Source organism: Ovis aries, chromosome 17, assembly GCF_016772045.2.
Source record: "Ovis aries strain OAR_USU_Benz2616 breed Rambouillet chromosome 17, ARS-UI_Ramb_v3.0, whole genome shotgun sequence".
NCBI lineage: Eukaryota > Metazoa > Chordata > Mammalia > Artiodactyla > Bovidae > Ovis > Ovis aries.
Genome location: NC_056070.1, coordinates 29,487,270 through 29,506,368, shown reverse-complemented (window position 1 = coordinate 29,506,368; position 19,099 = coordinate 29,487,270). Strand labels below are relative to the sequence as shown.

The window sequence follows — 19,099 nt, the reverse complement described above, 5'->3', positions numbered from 1 at the left end:
ATTTAATCACAGGAACTTCATGGGAAAACAGCATTATGTGAAATATTCATTCATCACAGTAATGGTGTGATTGAGGAATCTCAGCAGCTGCCCTAAGTCCACGGTTGTGAGAATACAATTAAAATTTTAACGTGTTTTGTGAAACACTTTTCTGTAGTGCTCAGCTTTCAAAGTACATGGTGCTTAAGTATTAATATAAACTCCTACTTGAAGCCCTGTTGTAAGTTTAATGATGAGAAACATCTTTTTTCTTTGACAAATTCAAACATATTGACCTTATAGATTTTGATAGTTGCTGAAATTCCTAGATTTAGTCTCAAAGTAAATCTTCAGAATATTGAATGCAAAGATTCTCAAAAGTTTGTGTGGATAAGAATCCTCTGGTGAACTTATTAAAAATGCAGATTTGGCTCAATTGCTGATAACTTTTACATAGCACAATGATTTTAACTATTACAAACAGCTGTGAATGTTTTAGGTTGGGTCATTGTGGTGAACATATGTATGTGTTTCTGTGGGGCATATAGCTGGGAGTGAAATTTTGGCATTATCAGTTAGCCACATATTCAATGTTAGTAGAATACTGACTCATTTGAAAAGACCCTGATGCTGGGGAAGATTGAAGGTGGGAAGAGAAAGGGATGACAGAGGATGAGATGGTTGGATGGCATCACTGACTCAATGGACATGAGTTTGAGTAAACCCCAGGAGTTGGCAATGGACAGGGAGGCCTGGCATGCTGCAGTCAGTGGGGTCGCAAAGAGTTGGACACAACTGAGCAACTGAACTGAACTGAACTGAAAATACTGACAAAGAGTGTTGCAAAGTGATTATACCAATTTATAGTCCCTCTTTTGGTGTGTAAGAATTTCTATTGTTCCACATCCTCACCAACACTTGGTATTTTCTGTTTTAATTTTAACCATTCTGGTGGTTATATACAGGTATTTCATTATCATTTAAATTTAAGTTCAATGAGTAAACAGTTTTTGGTATAATTACACAGTGGAATACCATTCAGCCAAAGAGAATGAACAGTCTACAGCTACATGCAACAATATGGATGAATATCATAAATATAATTGATAAAGGAAGCCAGACAGAAAAGAATGCATACTGTATGATTCCATTTATAGACTTCAAAAAAATCAAAACCTCAGATGAAACTAATCTGTGGCCTTAGAAGTTAAGATAATGGTTAACCCTGAAGTGGGGAAATGGGTTGTGAGTGAAAGGGAGCAGAAGGGGACCATATTGGTGATATTCTGCTCTTGATCTGAGAGCTGGTCTTTGAGACAGGTTTAGTTGTGAAACTTCAGCAAGGTGCCTGTTTATGGTGAGTGTACTCATCTGTATGTATAATAAACTTTTTATTAAAAACCTTTATCGAGTACAGATTTTCAGGCCCTTATGATGAAAAGTATGTTCCTTTCATGGGGCCGGGGACTTTGCATGCTTAAGAAGCACATAAGTGTTTGGGAGGCAGGTGACCTCAAAGTGCACTCTGAGAAATATTGGTGAAGGGGTTTAGAACAAGGCTGTCCCAGATGTGCCACTTTGACATGTAGACTGTTCTGAGCTAAAGGCAATCCACACCCAGCAGATTTTATATTTTACCTTCCCCTTCATTGTCTAAAAGAAACTAGGTAGAGGGCCTGGTCTAGGAAGAGACCTGTTACCACAGATAATTACACAGAATATGGGCTGGGTGTGGTAAGCAGGGGGTGAGAACGGCTGAGCTGGAGATCCAGTTCCTCCCTGTCTCATTGTGTTTGCATGGAGTATTTTTTACCAAACATTTGGGTTCCCATCTTGCAAAGAATTGGTTTTTTTCCCCCTTGAAGTGCCAGATCCCCAACCTCTTCTCCTTGATTCAGAATGGTGTATATGCCTCAACTGCCTAACTACTTGTGGGCCTCATATTCTTATGGGGCCCTTGTACATAAGTAGTTAAATTGGTTTTTCTCCTGTTAATCTGTCCTATATTAATTTGATTATTAGACCAACCAAAGAACCCAGAAGAGTAGAGGAAAAATTTTTATTCCCTCTACATTGGTAATTACATTCAGTGCTGCAATTTTGAAAGCATTCATCAGCCCTTCAAAATAATTTAATCAGCTGCTTTGTACATTGCAGTTATTTTAGATCATTTCAGACCACTCCCCTCCCGCCACCCCCCCACCCCCAGCCACCTTTCATCTTCTGAGAGTGAATCAGTCCTGGAAAATGAAAACACCGAGTGAGCTTCATGTGGGAAAGAGCTGCAGCTTATACTTGATGTGGAAAGGACAATCAAGTGAGAAATAAATCCATTAGGTGGGAAGAGAAAAACCCCATCAACTGCTGGAATCATAGAAACTCTCTCTGGGAGGAGGACTGATCATTTCTGATGAAAGCCCATTTCATTTATTTAGCCAAGAGTGATAAAGTATGTCTGTGTCTGAGGCATTTGGTGGAGGCTCTGTAAAAACTAGGTTAAGGACTCAATCAAAATCTCTTCCAATTACTTGAGGGAGGAAGCTCAGAATGCAAATAACTATAAAGCTATTGCTTGTTGTGACTAAAAAGTCCCCCACATGGTAAGGCCTGAATCAGTTTTCATTTCATCACTAAGGGGAAAAACAGAGCTACCAGACACAATTACAGGCGAGTTTTTAAGGGGAACAAAAGAAATGGGAAAAAACCATCACTCAGTGCTTGTTTAGAGTTTGCTCTATCCACCAAGTCCTGAGAAAGAAAATGTTTTCAAATGTCAAGAGGGAAGTGGTTCTTAACCAATTAAAAAAATCCTCAGCTTTTAAAGGGGCCATTATTCTCCATGGAAATATGGCAGTATAGACGATATTAGCTACAGGCAAGCTGATATTAAGCTGATATTCACTGATGTGGCTGTACCAGTTGTTTTTAAAAAATTGAAATACTTTCATACCTGTTGTAGGATTCCCTGAGCACCCCTCTCCACTTCCACACTTCCTGGCTCCTCTAGACTTCTGGACAGTACAGCAACTAAGGAGTTGATGTTGGGCAGTCCTGGAACTGCCAACTCTCTTCAGCCCTAAGCTACCTCAGAGGTCTTTGCTCTGTGGTAATACCTGTGAAGAAGTAGCCTTGTTTGGGAGGGTAGGCTGAGGGACCCTATCTGTGGTCCTCTCATTCTCTTTAGGTTTTCACTGACCTCCCTCCTGCAATGCTACTTCCCTTGTAATTTGTCATTTTTAGCAGTTTCTCACTAAAGTTATATTCTTAGGCAATGACGGATCAATAATTAAAAATGTAGATATTTTGTCATTAGATTAACCTTTGATTCCGTCAGTCCTAGATATCCAACAGCTTACTGATTCACTCACTCACTCACTCTCTCACTCATTCAGCAAACATCTGTGGAATGTCTGCTACAAGCCAGGCATTGTGTTTACCAGTAAGACTCCATCCTCAGCCTAAAATAAAGCTCACAGTCTGGTGGGGATGGCCAACCCATAAGTAGATAATTTTGGTGCAGTAATAGAGCTATGCCAAAGTATAACAGGAACATAAAGATTATGACAGGACTACCATCTAAGATAGCCTGAGATGGGTCAAGGATGACTTCCTGGAATTGGGGGTTTGAGCCTGGTCTTAATGGAAGAATAGAAATTAGGTGAATGATGATACAAAGATAGAGGAAATTTTGGACAGAGGACTGTATGAATAAGTGAGAAAGATAGTATGTGCAGGCAACATAGTGTAAAGTGTGAGAATAAAGTTGGTAGGAAGTGAGACCTAAGAGGAAGGTAGGGTCAGGAACACTGCCAAGGAGCTGAGATTTGATTGTGTAAGTTAGAAGCTTTTTGACTCACTAGGTATAACTAAATAATGTGTTACTAATAATAAAGTGTTAGTTTTGTGATGGCTTTACTCCTTTCAAAACTTAAATTAGAGCAAATTCAAGGTTATCCCCATAATATAGTGACTCTCTCCCACTGGCATTCCATATGCTTTTTTGAGAAAGAGATAAAGAAAGGGATCAAGCTAGGGCTAGGAGCCAGGGCTTGAGAATAACTCTCTGCTCAACTCATCCAAGCAGCAAGCTAGCTCATGATATTAACGAATCGCCTCTGCATTTTACCTTCTTGTCAAGAGTTTGGGGCTTCATCAAATAGGGGTACATCCAGAGGACAGTGCACCTTCATGTGTGTGTATTACCCATTTTGTTGGTCATGAGAGAACCGTGGACACTGAGAATTCAAAGCTGTGGAAGGTTTCCCATGCTGCGGGCTCGCATGCATTTTATGGCAATTCCTCTGGCTTCACAGAGCAGTGATTGGACATCCTGTGGGCAAGGAAATCTCAGCCACACACTTCCAAAGTAGTTATTTTTCACGTAAATTACATATGTTTATTGCTGTGCTAATATTGTGCCCATTTAAAAACATCCTCCAGAATGGAAACTGTAAAAGAATAAGAAAATGAGATTAAAACATTTAGAATAATTAGAATAATTTTTATTTTATTTACTTATAAAAAAACCTCATGATTGAATGTGTCTATTTTTTTAAAATCTTGGTTTATACTTGTGATACTATGATTTGTAGGTCTTGCACTAAGTTTATCTCAGTTTTAGTTTTAATGGCTGATGTAGTGGAAAAGGACTCATAAAGTGATGTTGACCCCAGAAGAAATACACTTCCCAAGTCACGAGACTCAGTTCTAGTTCTATCTAGAAATTACATAATCGTTTTGTTGAAATTCAAGTCAGTAAATTTCCTTTATCCCTGGTATCAATCAATTGTTCTTATAAGCTAATTGGCATGGGTATGTATTTTTCATAGTGTTAACAGCTTCAATTTTTAAACCTCTGTTTGAAAATTATAAAAATAGGTTAATAAATTCTGTGTCTATCCCAGATCTTTAAAGTGTTCTGTATAAATGTTCGTATACATGATGCCTTTATATCATTTTGGCAGTAATACCACAAAATGATGGAAACATTTCCAAACATTCTTTTCAAATTTCTCTTCAGTAGGGGTTTCTTTTGAAAAGCAGTTTTTTTTTTTTTCCCTGTTCTCATTCATTGTCAAACTGTTACCTTTATTTTGAAGGCACTATGTGGTTTTTGTTTATTTGCTTTTGTTTTTGTTTTCAGAAACAGCTGGGAGATAGTGTACTGATACCATCAAAGAAAAGGCAGCAAATGTAGGCTATTTGTCTTTTTGTAAAAGAAAAAATATGCCTCTTATTTAAGTTTGGCAGTTTAAAAATTGTCCTTATTGGATGTTGGAATGGGTGAGAGGAAGGAGTCCAGAACAAATTCTGAACTTTCCAGTGTGGACGTTTGCCTGAATGTGGTGTCACCAGATGAGGTAGATGGAGGAGAGGATGAGAGCCAGTTCAGAAAGATAATGAGACAGCAGTGGATCTTTGAGCTTGCTGAATTCAGATGCCTAGAGGACTTTCTGCTCTTACTTCATGCCCAGCTCATCCCTGGCTTTATGCCCAAACTTCCTTTTCCTCTGTTTGCCTATGTTGGTGGCACCACCATCTCCCAGTCACTTAATACTACAAACTTTTGAGCCATATGTGACTCGTCCTTTCATTTTCACCTGTATCCAATATGTAACTAAGATCTTTCCTTTGTCATTTGTTCATGCTTTACATATATTTATTGAGCACCTGATAAGTGCCAGGGGCTTCCCGCATAGCTCAGTCGGTAAAGCATCTGCCTTCAATGCAGGAGACCTGGGTCGGGAAAGTTCCCCTGGAGGAGGAAATAGCAACCCACTCCAGTGTTCTTGCCTGGAGAATCCCAGGGACGGGGGAGCCTGGTGGGCTGCCGTCTATGGGGTTGCGCAGAGTCGGACATGACTGAAGCGACTTAGCAGCTTAGCAGCAGCAGAAGATAATTAAAGTAAGTGATGTAATCCTGCCTGGGTGGTTGCTATAGAGGAGCTATCCGGGAGGTGCCATTTAGGGTGTGTCTGAAAGTCCATGCACTAGCCATAGGGGAAGGAGCTTTCTAGGCAGAAGGGCTCAAGCCCTGGATGCTCTGGGAGGTCCTGGCACAGAAGGCTGGTATAGCTGGGGCTTGGTGGCAGTGGGGTAATCCTGATAGTTATGACTTTTTAAATCTCTGCTACTAGGTTCCTGTGCCCCATCATCTCATATGAGGCCTATTGTATGATGCCCTCTAATTTCTCCCTGCTTTCACTCTCTCCTCCACACTATTTTTCATATGGATGTCTAATTAGCCTGGAATTTTCACAACATTCTGCCATGGTAAAAAGGCCTTCAGAAGTTGAGGAGCAGCAGGCTGACCTTTGGAGGTCAAAAAAGACAGGCAGTTCTGCACTTGGGGTGTTTGCTTCCTGTGAGATTTCCCAGCAGCCTTGGAAGGAAATGATGCTTGTCTCTTGTCACCCTCTAGTATTTAACCACCTGTGTGTTCGCTTTCCAGTGGTTTTGTTGTTATTTAGTTGCTAAGTCGTGTCTGACTATCAACCCCATGAACTGTAGCCTGCCAAGCTCCTCTGTCCATGGGATTTCCCAGGCAAGAATACTGGAGTGAGTTACCATTTCCTTCTCCAGGGAATCTTGCTGACCCAGAGATCGAACCCATGTCTCCTGCATTGGCAGGTGGATTCTTTATCACTGAACCATCATGGAAGCCATTTCTAGTGGCTTAAACAACACAAATGTATCCTTTTACTGTTCTAGGAGTCAGAAGTCTGGAATGGCCTTACTGGGGTAACAACAACATGCCAGCAGGCCTGTATTCCTTTCTGGAGGCTTTGTTTCCTTGTCTTTTTTAAGCTTCTAGAGGTCTCCCACATTCCTTAGCTTGTGGCCTCTTCTTGCATCTTCAAAACCAGCAAGGTAGCTTCTTCAATCTCTCACTGACTCTGACCTTCACTCTCTCACTTCCTACTTCTACTTGTAAGGACTTGTAAGTGATTACACTGGATAGGATGAAAGTGAACTCTCAAAGTGAACTCATTGATAACCTTGTTTCTCCCTTATCGTGTCACATAATGTATTCACAAGTATCAGGGATTAGGATATGGACATCTTTAGGGGTCATTATTTTGCCTATGACACCAAGCTTTGTTACATATCTGTGAGTCAAGGGGACTTCCTGCAAATGGAAAACCCACTAAGACTAAGAGAAGGCCAGTCATGGGACTCTGATTGCTTTGGTTCTGTATACATAGTGAAGCTATGCCCATCAATGGAGCAGGATTGTTACATTTTCCTGCAAGGGCAACGGAACTGGGGATGATGAGAATAACAGCCATTGCTATTAATAAAGATCACTGACCTTTAAGGTACCTCCTAACCCTGAGAGTTTATGATCTTCCTATTTGATGAAATGACACCCAAATGAGAATGCACTTGGAAGGTGTGCTTATGGAAATAGAGGAAATCATATCAGATAGCATAAGTTCTAAACTCTCAGAAGATTTACTATTAAGATTTATTTTAGTGAACACATCTGTCTTCCCCACACTTGGGTTATTTATAGGTGAAGAGGTACCAGAATGTTCCTCAGTGAGACATTCTTCTGCTCTCTTCAACCTCTAAGTTATGTCTATATTCTAAGGAAACTATTCTTTGGCAGGAAATCCAAGTGAACTGCCATTAAATTGATTTCCATTGGAGAGTGATCATATGTCCTGAGTTTATGGAAAAGTTATTACATATAATTTTATTCTCCTCAGTAAGGAATTAATTAAATATATAACTTAGCTCAATTAATTTTATACCTTGGTAAGATTTTTCATACAAATAACTTCACAAATTAGAACAAGATACTCTGTTTTAATCCATCTTAATTTCAGTTTGAGGAAGTGTAGTCAATATATCTTCCTAGTGGTGGAATTTTTTGCCTGAATAATCATATTGCTACAAAATGTTCTTAGTCAGTATAGCTAGAGACAAACAAGACTTACTTCTAGGCTCTTTGTATAAGCAACAAATTGGTATTTGGTAATACATTTACTTTGAAAATAGGTAAAAGGGAGAAATGTTAAGAACAATGATATCTAATATACATTAAACACCTGACATAACTTGGGCACTGTACTAAGTGCTTTACACATATGGCACTTAGGTTTCAATCTTAAAAATGAAGTATCTTCTCCTTACCTTTATTATAGATGGAGAGGCTGAGACACTCAGAGCAATGTTTCCTAATAATGTATAAAGCTGGAAAGGGGAGAATTGATATTTGGATTAATTTACTATTTCCTAAAACTGCTTTAACCCTAAACCTTTCTTCATCTAAGCTCCTCAAGGAGGAGGAGAGACTTTGGAATTTAGGTGAGTTTTAACAGGGAGGAGCTTGGGGTAACTGGGATGGGAAGGCCAACACAGCTGAGGTGTGATTATAGTGGTGTTCTAAAGGGATAGGAAGTGGACTGCAGAGAGACCCTATGAGAATATATCACCAGATCAGGATCCAGGGACCTCTGTGGCTGGGATCAGAGATCTTGCTTTGGCATCTTTTGTGATGAAGACCTGATCTGCCACTCCAATCTGACCCATTTCAGAAAATAGCTCACCCTTCTCCCAGCCACTCAAATCTTAGCTTGGAGTCATCTATACTTCCTCTCCTTTTTTCCCCTCCTCAGTCCTACTCATCAGCAAGTTCTGATTGTCCTACTTTAAAATATATCTAGAATCTGGACTCTCCTGTCCTGTCCATCCTAATAACCACCACCTTCCTTGGTCCAAAGATTCATCTACTCTCGCTCTCCTGAACTGACATAACAACTCCCCAGCTGGCTGCCCTGCTTTCACTCCTGCTTTCCTAAAATTCTACCATAAAGTCAGCTTTTAAAAACATAAATCAGATGATGTCTTCGTCTCTCCTCCTAATCTTCCTTGACATATTCCTCCTGCATTTAGAATAAAATCCCAATCCCTTAAAAGGGCATACAAGGCCTAGGTGAGCTGGATTTTGTCCCCTTCTCTGAAGCCCCCTGGGATTCTGTATGTCCTTTCCCATCTCAGGACCAACGTAGAACCTGGGTTCCCTCAGCTGGGATCACTGCTTTCCTTAGATATTTGACATCATCTCTTTAAAGAAGCCTCAGGTAAGCACACCTTCGCATATGTCTCTCAAATACTCTATCACATCACTCTTTACATTTTGTTGTTGTTGTTCAGCAGTCATTCCAAACTATTATTATTTTATTTGCAGATTGGTTGGTCTTTATCTCTTCTGTTGGAGGGCTAGAGCTCATCTGTATTAATTCTGTTTCTGACAGATTAGGAGTGCATTAAATATCTGATAAAGATATGAAAGAATGCATCTTAGAGATGTTTTTATTATTAAGTCCTTAAGCTGGTGCATATAGGGGACACAATTTGTTTTGGAGTGTCTGCTCAGCTCATAATAACTCTTTAAACTGGGTTTCCAGATTTGGAGAAAATGGCCCCAGGACCATTTGGTTGAATATAACCTTGATCTCCAGCCACATATCCAATCTCCAGTAGATTGGATAGCTGACCCAAGCTGGGTAAACCAAAACTGCAACCGTTGCAGTTTGGAATTAGGACTCAGAGTAAAACAGTTGGACTGTACTGTGTATCCTCAGGAGACCTGAGCAGTCATAAGTTCCACTCTAGAGATCAGAAATGGCTCATGAGCAAACACAGAGGAGACTGAGTCAGTGTGAACTATGACAACGAGACACAGGGAGAGAGCCTGGGTGACTTTCCAGGTTCTGAGTCCAATGTCTTCTTGCTGCCCAGCTGACCTCCTGCCCTTGAGTTCAGGAAAATATCAGCTGTCTACCCTTCAAACTGGGACTTCCCAGGGGTGCAATGGTAAAGAAAAAGCCTACCAATGCAAGAGACATGGGTTGGGAAGATTCCCTGGAGAAGGAAATGGCAATCTACTCCAATATTCTTGCCTGGGAAATCCCATGGACAGAGGAACGTGGCAGTCTACAGTTCATGTGAGTCACAAAAGAGTTAGATATGACCAAGCACACACACGCACCCTTAGAATGCCATCGCATATGTAAAGTCAGCGTGGTGAGGATTTAGCACTTTGGGAAAACAAATTTGCCATTACCATGTTGGTTCTGCTTCAGCACACGCTGCCCTATGTTTTCACCTTATATGATGATAGATGATTGCTTTCAGCTAGAAACTGCATAAGTAAGAAGGTTTCTAGAAAAAGCAAAGGAAAAAAAAAGCAGTGAGAGCCTAGCATCTTCATGGCATCCCTTGTAAGGAGAGAGTAAGGCAGAGTCTGAAAGCAGGAGGTGTGAGAGATGGAAAAGCAAGAGCTGTAGCAAATAGCAGGGAGCTGTGTGGGCGCAGTGAGCAGGGCTGCTGAGAACTAGGGTACTTGTCGAATATGAAAGGTATAGTTGCAAGATAGGAGTTTAGGAGCAGCAGAGTGAATTTCCTCAGGTGATGGATCATTATGCTGAAATCAATCTTCACAACAGAAGACAAAGTCAGCAAAAATGAAATATCCTTTGAAACCAGAGGTTTAAAGTATAGTAGGCTGCTCCACCATTAGTAACAAATCAATACCAACTCAGTTTAATACCACACAATCCCTTCTTAGCCCGACCTCATTACACCTGATACTAATAAGGGACTAGCATCCAATGGTCAAGGCTCGGAGTTTAATGTTGCTACAATCACCCCAATTCAAAAGGCCTTTATCAGCAAAAGCATGGGGGAGAAAAACATCAAGCTCTCAGCAATGCAGCCAGCTGTAAAGTATATCTCAATGAGCTCACCAACGTGTGAACTTCAAAAGCCCAGCAGGATCTACTTATATTTGAAGATTATTTAGGCATCTGCTGCAGAGAGGAACTGCCTCTGAAAATGGTGCCTCTGACTGGTTACTTCTGTGGCAAACCCCAGAACACGGAGCTCTCCAGAGTAACTTTCATTCTTATGAGAGTTTGCATCTCACTCAGCTTGGAGTGTCATTTCTCTGGCTGGGGGTGTCTGGACAGCTTGGGGAGAGCAAGTGGACTCTAAGGACATGGCAGAGTTGAACATTAGTTACTTTTGAACAGATCAACAGACAACCTGGTACTTCCATGACGAACGCTTTCCAAACCCAAGGTAAGAGTGATACACACAGTTCACATGTGCTTACAAGAGCATGAGTAAAAATATCCTGGGACTCTTCAACTTGAGGGAACTCTGCATCTGTGGCTGCATCCAGGCCCTGCTGGAGTAAATGGCCATGAAATTTAGCTAAAGGAAGTTTCTTTGCCAAAAAAGAGAGGTTGCTAAGACCTAGAGCAGTGTTTCCCAAACTGATCTCAAAAGGGTGTTAGTATATGTGAGGAGATAAAAGGATTACATGGATAATGCTTGTGAGATACTGAATTAAACAAGTTAAAATTAAAATTTTAAATGTATGTATGTGTTAATAACATTCATGCATAACAAAAATCTATATAAAAACATATGATGTGTGCATGTATGCTAAGTTGCTTTAGTTGTGTCCAGCTCTGTGAGACCCTATGAACTGTAGCCTGCCAGGTTCCTCTGTCCATGGGATTCTCCAGGCAAGAGTACTGGAGTGGGTTGCCATGCCCTCCTGTGAGTAGCAATAAAAAGCCATCTTAATAAATGCAATATTACCAATCCCATCAATCAACCTGGGTGCATGTATCTGATTGTGTCCTCTTCTCTCCCCATGTAACCAGTTTTCTGAATTTTGTGTTTGCGTTTTGCTTTTCATCTGGTTCAACTATATATATGTCCTTAAATAATGTAATTTAAAATTTTATATGCTTTTGAATTATCTTTATATCAATAGCATACTGTACACATTTTTCTGAGCTATGCTCTTCTTTCAACTATGTTCCTGATTTTTATAGGCATTGATATGCACAACTGCACTCATTTTCATTGTTATTATCTGTTCTATGAGTATCCCACAATTTTACCACTCTTTTTTTGTAGATATCATGTTGGCTACAGTGTTTTGCTATTACAAACAGTGGTGTTACAAACTTTCTTGAACATGGTTCCTGGGGCACGTGTGCAAGAATTTCTCTAGGGTACATATCTAAGAATAGAATTTACTGGATATGAGAGTTGGCACTTCAACTTTGTAGGATAAACCAACCAAAGTGATGGCTACAATTTTTATTCACTCCAGACTGTTAAGTTCATTGCTGTGTATCCTCATCAATACTTGGTAATGTCAGACTTAATTTTTTTCTTTTTTTGGCCTATTTCATTGTGATTACAGTTCTCATTTCTCTTACTTGTGAGTTTAATCATCTTTTCATGTTTATTGGTCATTTCAGTTTCATCTTCTATAAATGCTGTCTATGTTCTTGCTCAGTTTCTAATTGTTTTTTCCTTATGAATTTGTAGGAGTTCTTTCTGCATTCTTCATTGGACTTCTTAATTATATGTTTGTAAATTTCTTCTCCCTGTGTTTCAAGTTTTCACTTTCTTAAAGGTATCTTTTCATGAAGAGAAGTTTTACATTTTAATACAGATGGATTTATTAATCTTCTGTTATAGTTGTGCTTCCAGGGTCTAATTTAAGAAGTATTTCTGAACCCAAAGGTTATAAAGATGCTGTCCTTAATATTCTAAATTTTTGCTTTTCACATTTAAACTAATCTGTTTTTTAATGAATGGATTTCTTTCCCTCAGGACTTCTCTAAGTTGTGGACCTCCCTGAAGAGAGACAGAATGCAACATTTCCCTGTTGAAATTTGGCCTTGGGTTTATTTTTCAGAAGCCTCTTTAGGAATGTCTTGAAACACACTTTGAGAACCATGGCTCTGTAGATAGAAAGAAATGAAGCCCACTTTCTTCCTACAGTCTTGACCAGTTCTGGAACCTAGATCAACTGTGGGGTCACTTCCTTGTGATTGGCTTTCCTTAGTTTGAAAATAATGACCTTATTGCCTCAGCTAAAATGTAAAAAGCAATAAACTGGTAAGTATCAAAAACACTAGTGTAAAAACATTAGTATGCTGAAACAGATAAAAGTCATTTTAAATATTCACCATCCCCTCTCTTCACCCCATGCCTGTCACTGGGGACAGGAGTATTGTGTGGGAGGTTACTGCCTGCTGGATTCTCCCCTAGGCTTTCCTGTGGAGAATCTGGGGAATGGCTGGGTGGCAGGAGGGCAAAGAGGCTGAAACACTGAATCTGATGAAGAGCTTGAGGAGGGGTGGTTCACAGGGGTTTGGGGCATAGACAAGCCTTGATTCCTGCCTCTTGGAGAGTTGTTGGGGGGAAGAGTTGAGAGAGAAGTTTATAGAGCGAGAGGTTCAAAACAACCATGGAGTATGAGAGAATTGGAGAGACATGTTAAGGGACTATACAAAATGGTGCTGTGAATAATGAAGTAGATCTTTTAATGCCCTTGAAGAGGTACAAGAAAATATCAGAATAACTTTAAGTTGCTGGGTTTCTTTTATTGCAATGCCACACTAAGGCTTACTAACTGGGGTCACAGATATTATAAGATTCTTTTACTCATGTCATTTCATTTGATCATAACAATAATTCAGTGAGGTGGGTAGGTAAAACATTACTTATCCCCATTTCATCTGAGAATACTGACTCAGAGATGTGAAGTGACCAAGTCTAAATTTGAGAGTGGTTAGACAAGATTCAAAATTCAGAACTCATATATGGAGTGCCTGTGTCTTTCTACCATACCATGCAGCATGTTGGGAAGACAGATGTGGATGCTCTTGGATAAAATATTTGTGCAAAAACTAATCACTTCCAAATAAAATGACTGTTTTCTGTTATTCAGGTTTCATGATCATAGTTTCTTAAATGATCATAGTTTCTCAAATGCCACAATTTCTTAAGAACTGCTACGCAAAGTTTACTGCAAAGTACCTGTATCTTATATAATTTTGTAAGATTATTTTAACCTAGTGTTTCTCAAGTTTAGTTCACATAAAGATGACTTTATTTAAGTAAGTGGACATTTCCATTAGTAATAGGAGTATCTTATTCATAAATTCATAAGCATATAGTTCAAATTTTTCTGTATATTCCTGAGAAAATGATGGCAGAATGGCATTGGAGGAGGCAACTTAACATTTGTGTTCAATAAGATTAAAAAGCTAACCATCCCTAGGGAAGTAAGCCCCCTAACAATTCAAATATGATAAGATATTCTCATTTGCTGAGAAATGTATAATACTTAACACTACGGTTGAGAGGATCTCACTTTTCCATTTCACAAAATACATATGTATATTAATGTGTACTTTCAAGTGGCTAAAAAGGGGCCATCTTAAAACTTGAGATTACTATAACTATTTCTTGGTGTTGCAAGGATGATAGAGGATTTCAGGTGCTGGAGATATTTCAAGAAATTGTTATTTTATTAACAGTCTCTCTTACTCCTGGCAATTAATTTTCAGCAGTTTCAGCTGAAGTTAATAGCATTTTTTTTTTCCTTAACTGAGTTTTTTTTCTTCAATAATGCATTGGGAGTCCTACTGTGGCCCCATCTTGGCTGCAGTGTGCAGTTGTTCTGTGCATCATTTCTTCCAGTGATTGGAATAAACATGAACAGGTAGCCCAGAACATAATATATAAAGTCAGATCTGTGGCCCCAATATGATAGCAACAAAAAGTGATTAATAGTTTGTTGTAATGAGGCAACTGGCATTTAATAAGTTATTGATTTTTCTCAGCATGTTACTAAAATGATTTGGAATGTGAAAAAATGTCCTCTGTTCATATAAGGCAGTATTGATTAAGTATGAATTCATACATTGGGATTCTAGATGCCTTGTTATCTCAGGGCCAGTGCATATTACCTGATTAATATCGATAGTATTGTCCTCATCAGTGAATTCCCAAGGCATCGTTTTTTAGTCAAGGAAGAATGAAGTGTTTAGTGTGACCCTGAAATCACTTTGTAGCAGATCCAGAGAAAGGTTGTTGATGATTCAGAGCAAGTGGCTGCAGATTTAATTTGTTGAACTGGATTTAATTTGTTCCAGTTGTTTCAGTGTTGTAGTAATGCTTAGAAGATGCTCCTATTGATATTGTTTTACTTCATTATTTTCATGCACATTTTTCTTTGCCCAATAAATTCCTTCTCTATTTTCTATATGGCAAACTTCTAGTCATCCTTCAGGACCCCACTCGAAAGTCATCTCCAGGACCCTGTTCTTGGTTCCCTTGGGAAGATTTTGTTCTCTTGGATCCTCCTACCACCCTTCGTTGTACATAAGTCTTCAATGCAGAGGGATAATACCAGTAATTGTGGGTTTTGTTTTTTTTCTTGACTGTGCCAGGTCTTCGTTGCTTTGCGTGGGCTTTTTCTAGTTGTGGTGTGTGGGCTTTTCATCAGGTTGGGGTCTCTTGTTGTGGAGCACAGCTCTAGGCACGCGGGCGTCAGTAGTTGCGGCTTGTGGTCTCTAGAGCACAGGCTCAGTAGATGTGGTGCACGGGCCTAGTTGCTCCATGGCATGTGAAATCTTCCTGGACCAGGGATTGAACCCATGTCCCCTACACTGGCTGGCAGATTCTCATCCACTAGGCCGCCAGCGAAGTCCAGTAATTATGCTTCGTATTTGCTCCCTGCTAAACCTTGAACTTCTTTTGGACAGGGAAGGAAACTTTCTTTGGTGATTTGTTTGCCCGGAGAATTCCCAGTATCTGGGAGGAAAATATTAATACACAGCTGGCTATGTGTAAATACTTGCTGCTGTTCCACAGTGGGTAGGTGTCTCTTCACAATACCAGAAATGGAAACTTCTTGTTCCACAGGATTTGAATGAGCTTTATAGTACCTTGGAGATAACGGGTATCACTGTGCCAAGTATCTTTATTACTCCTGCTACCACCACCACTTATGGAGTGCACTGTGCTCAACACTTTAAACACAGAATCTCAGTTTCTCAGTATGGAGCAAGGTGATTATTAAGTTCTCCATTTTAGAGATAAAGCAAGGCTTAATACTTTCCCAAAGGTCACATTACTAATAAGTGGTGAATCAGAGAATCAAATCAAGGTCTTTCTGACCCCATAGCCTGTGTCTACAGTGTGACTTGAGACACTCTGGTAAAGGTTAATCCAAACCAGGAACCCAAAATTCCACCCTTAGAGATTAACTTCATTTTGAGTCTTGTAGGCTTTACAGGGGGCAGCTGTGGTAGGATAAGAAAACAGACTCAAATAGAGTATTCTAATAGATTGGAAATAGTTGATGAACTGTAACATATTAAATTCCTGCCAACTAATTTCTAATTTGCAAGGAGATCCGACCAGTCCATCTTAAAGGAAATCAGTCCTGACTGTTCATTGGAAGGACTGATGTTGAAGCTGCACTCCAATACTTTGGCCACCTGATACGAAAAGCTGAGTCATTTGGAAAGACCCTGATGCTGGGAAAGATGAAAGGCAGGAGGAGTAAGGGGAAGACAGGATGAGATGGTTGGATGACATCACTGACTCCATGGACATGAGTTTGAGTAAACTCCAAGAATTGGTGATGGACAGGGAGGCCTGGCCTGCTGCAGTCCCATGCGGTTGCAAAGAGTCGGACATGACTGAGTGACTGAACTGGACTAATTTCTCAAGATAGGTCAGTCAACAACTAGAAAAAAGCTTTCCCTTTAGCGGTATTTTACATAGGAAAGAAAATACAGAAAAGGGAGCCAGAGAGAGGATCTGAAAGGAGAGCAAAGATGCTAAAGACTAAAGGGAGTTGGGCGGGGGGATTCCTTTTGGTTTTTGTAAAGGCTCTGACCACCACTGAGATAATGGTGTTACTTCAAGCGGATCAAAATAGAATGGGAAATGCAACACCCATCTATAGCATAGTATTGGTTTCCTTTTGCTGCTGTAATAATGTGTGGCTTAGAACAACATAAATTTACCCCCTTATCATTCTGGAGATTTTCCTTCTGGAGGCGCCTAGGAAAGAAGCTATTTCCTTGCCTTTTCCAGCTTTTAGAGACCACCTGTATTCCTTAGCCTGTGATCTCTCTTTCCATCCTCCAAGCCAGCAGCATGACTTCTCTGACAGACTCTGGCCCTCACTCTCTTGCTCCTTCATTCACTTAAGGACCCTTGCGATTATTTGGGGCCACCTGGATAACACTGGATTATCTCTCCACTCAAACCTTGTAACTTAATCATATCTGCAAAGTCTCTTTTGCTACGTAGGGTTCCATATTTACAGATTGTGCAGATTAGGAGGTAGACATTTCTGGGGTACAGTATCCTGCCTCCCACAGATGTGTTAGAGTAGAAGAGAGAGAGCAGGAGATGGGTTCCAATCTTGCTGCTGCCATTGAGAAGTCATGTACCTTGGGGCAAACCTCAGCCTTCCTGGGCCATAGCTTCCTGGGCCATTGCTTTCTTTACCTAAATGCTGGGAGACATGTCTCTGGCTAATTAAAAGCCAGACTTGTTTTTGCACACCTGCAAATGATAACGTAGTATTTATTTAAGGCCACTGCTGAACATGTTATTAGTCCTTCTAATGGTGTTTCTGCAGGTTCTCAGCTGATTTCTGCTCACCATCCAATATTTACTTACACCTTGCCTACAGAGCCTGTAAATTTTCAATTTCTCATTTTAAATAGGAAGCCCCAATTCTGTAGTCTGGTCGATACATTAAATATCCACAGCCAAATTGCTTAACGCCCGGGTTTTTATCCCCTTCAAATTAAAGCTTTTAAAACACCCGGACTCCATGCTGGCTGAATGATACACACAGACTTTCTCCCGGCTCTCAGGGGCAGGTGATACTGGTTCCTGTTAAGTTCTAAATCTGGATGCTTTTTTATAGTGGAACAACTAAAAGGAATTGCTTCCTTATGATATATAACCACTACTTATTATAGACTGATCCATTTTGTAGCAGGGAGGTGGCAGGCAGGGGGCTGGAGGAAGAACAAGAACCAATCTTAGGCCTGAGAGAAAGTAACCTTCTAATTGCCTTTTCCATGACAGCATCATAAGCGTCTTTATGGTAGCTTTATTTCACAGTGACCTGCCACACTGCTCTAATTTTTCTGGTGTCACTCATGCAGGTTTAAAAAATGATTGGTTTTATGGCTTTTATTTGGGAATTTGTCAAGGTTTTACATTTGCGGAAGCCATGAAGCAGTGGCCTAATAGTTCATAATTTGGTGTTTAAAAGATATTGGTGGGTAGCCTGCTTGTGCCACAGGTGCCTATAGTGATCACATCCTTATGCCTAGTGGGGAAATCTCCATAATTTCTTTTATGCTACAGTAAACCTTTGCTGTCAGAAAATGCCATTCCAGGTTCCAGAGGGCTCCTGGAGTCCTGAGATGGGAGAAAAGCCTTTCAAGCTTCATGATCAGGTTGATATTTAAACTAATTCCCATGAAATGTACTTCAGGTGTTAGTAAACCCAGACTTGGGTCAGCGTATTCTGGCCAGCCAGATTTACGCACTCTTTTTTTATGACTCACAGTCTGGAAATGAAAAGCACTGGACTCTGAATTCTCTCTAGCTCTCTTGCTCTCTCTCCGTAGGATCTCAAAACCCCTAACAGATGTTTTTAAAAGCTTCACTTTTGAAGGCTGTCTTGGCCTCCTGCCACTGCGTATACTTTAAGGTTTAATGAAAATTGGTGCCTCCCGAGCTCTCCTCCTAAGGGGGAAAGCAGCTCCTCTCTGGTGAGCTTGCTCATTCCTGCTCAGAAAGAACACACGGGGCTGGTGAGGTCGTGTGTAAACACGCAGCACACACACCTGCTCCGTCCCTGGCTCCTTTCTTTCCCGGCTGCCTGGGCTGCCTCGGTCCGGTGCATACCTGCTGGTGTTTATCACAGTTGGTGTTTCTCCCCCTCCAGTGCGCCTCCGCGTAGCCGGTGCTTATTTGAGCAGTGGGCGATCTTTCTGAAGTGACCTCCGCGGGCCGGGAGATTTATGGTGGCGTTAGCTTTCATTATGTGTGGAGGCTGCCTTGTGAGCTCACTGAGTCGCTGTCAGAGGAAGAGCAGAACGCTTCCCAGAATAAGCCTCCGGTATTATCTTTGAACATATGTTCTTGATTAAACGAGAAGAGGAAAGTCTCTCCGTTTTTCCCATTTGGAGGTTAAAGTGGAGGGTTTGTCTAAAAACAGATTGCAGTAAATTGTGGGTTTATTTGA

General features: G+C 40.4%; 1 protein-coding gene and 1 long non-coding RNA gene across 2 annotated transcripts in view; one reads left to right on the top strand and one right to left on the bottom strand.

The window, feature by feature from the left end:
- The window catches only part of JADE1 (jade family PHD finger 1), a 399,925-nt gene that overhangs the window by 88,570 nt on the left and 292,256 nt on the right, over window positions 1–19,099 (top strand). The window lies entirely within an intron of this gene.
- Window positions 898–19,051, bottom strand: LOC105602776 (uncharacterized). Its single transcript, XR_001021528.5, has 3 exons — window positions 18,760–19,051; window positions 8,119–8,178; window positions 898–4,427 (listed from the first exon to the last, which is right to left on the bottom strand). It is a non-coding gene; the product is annotated as an uncharacterized LOC105602776 (long non-coding RNA).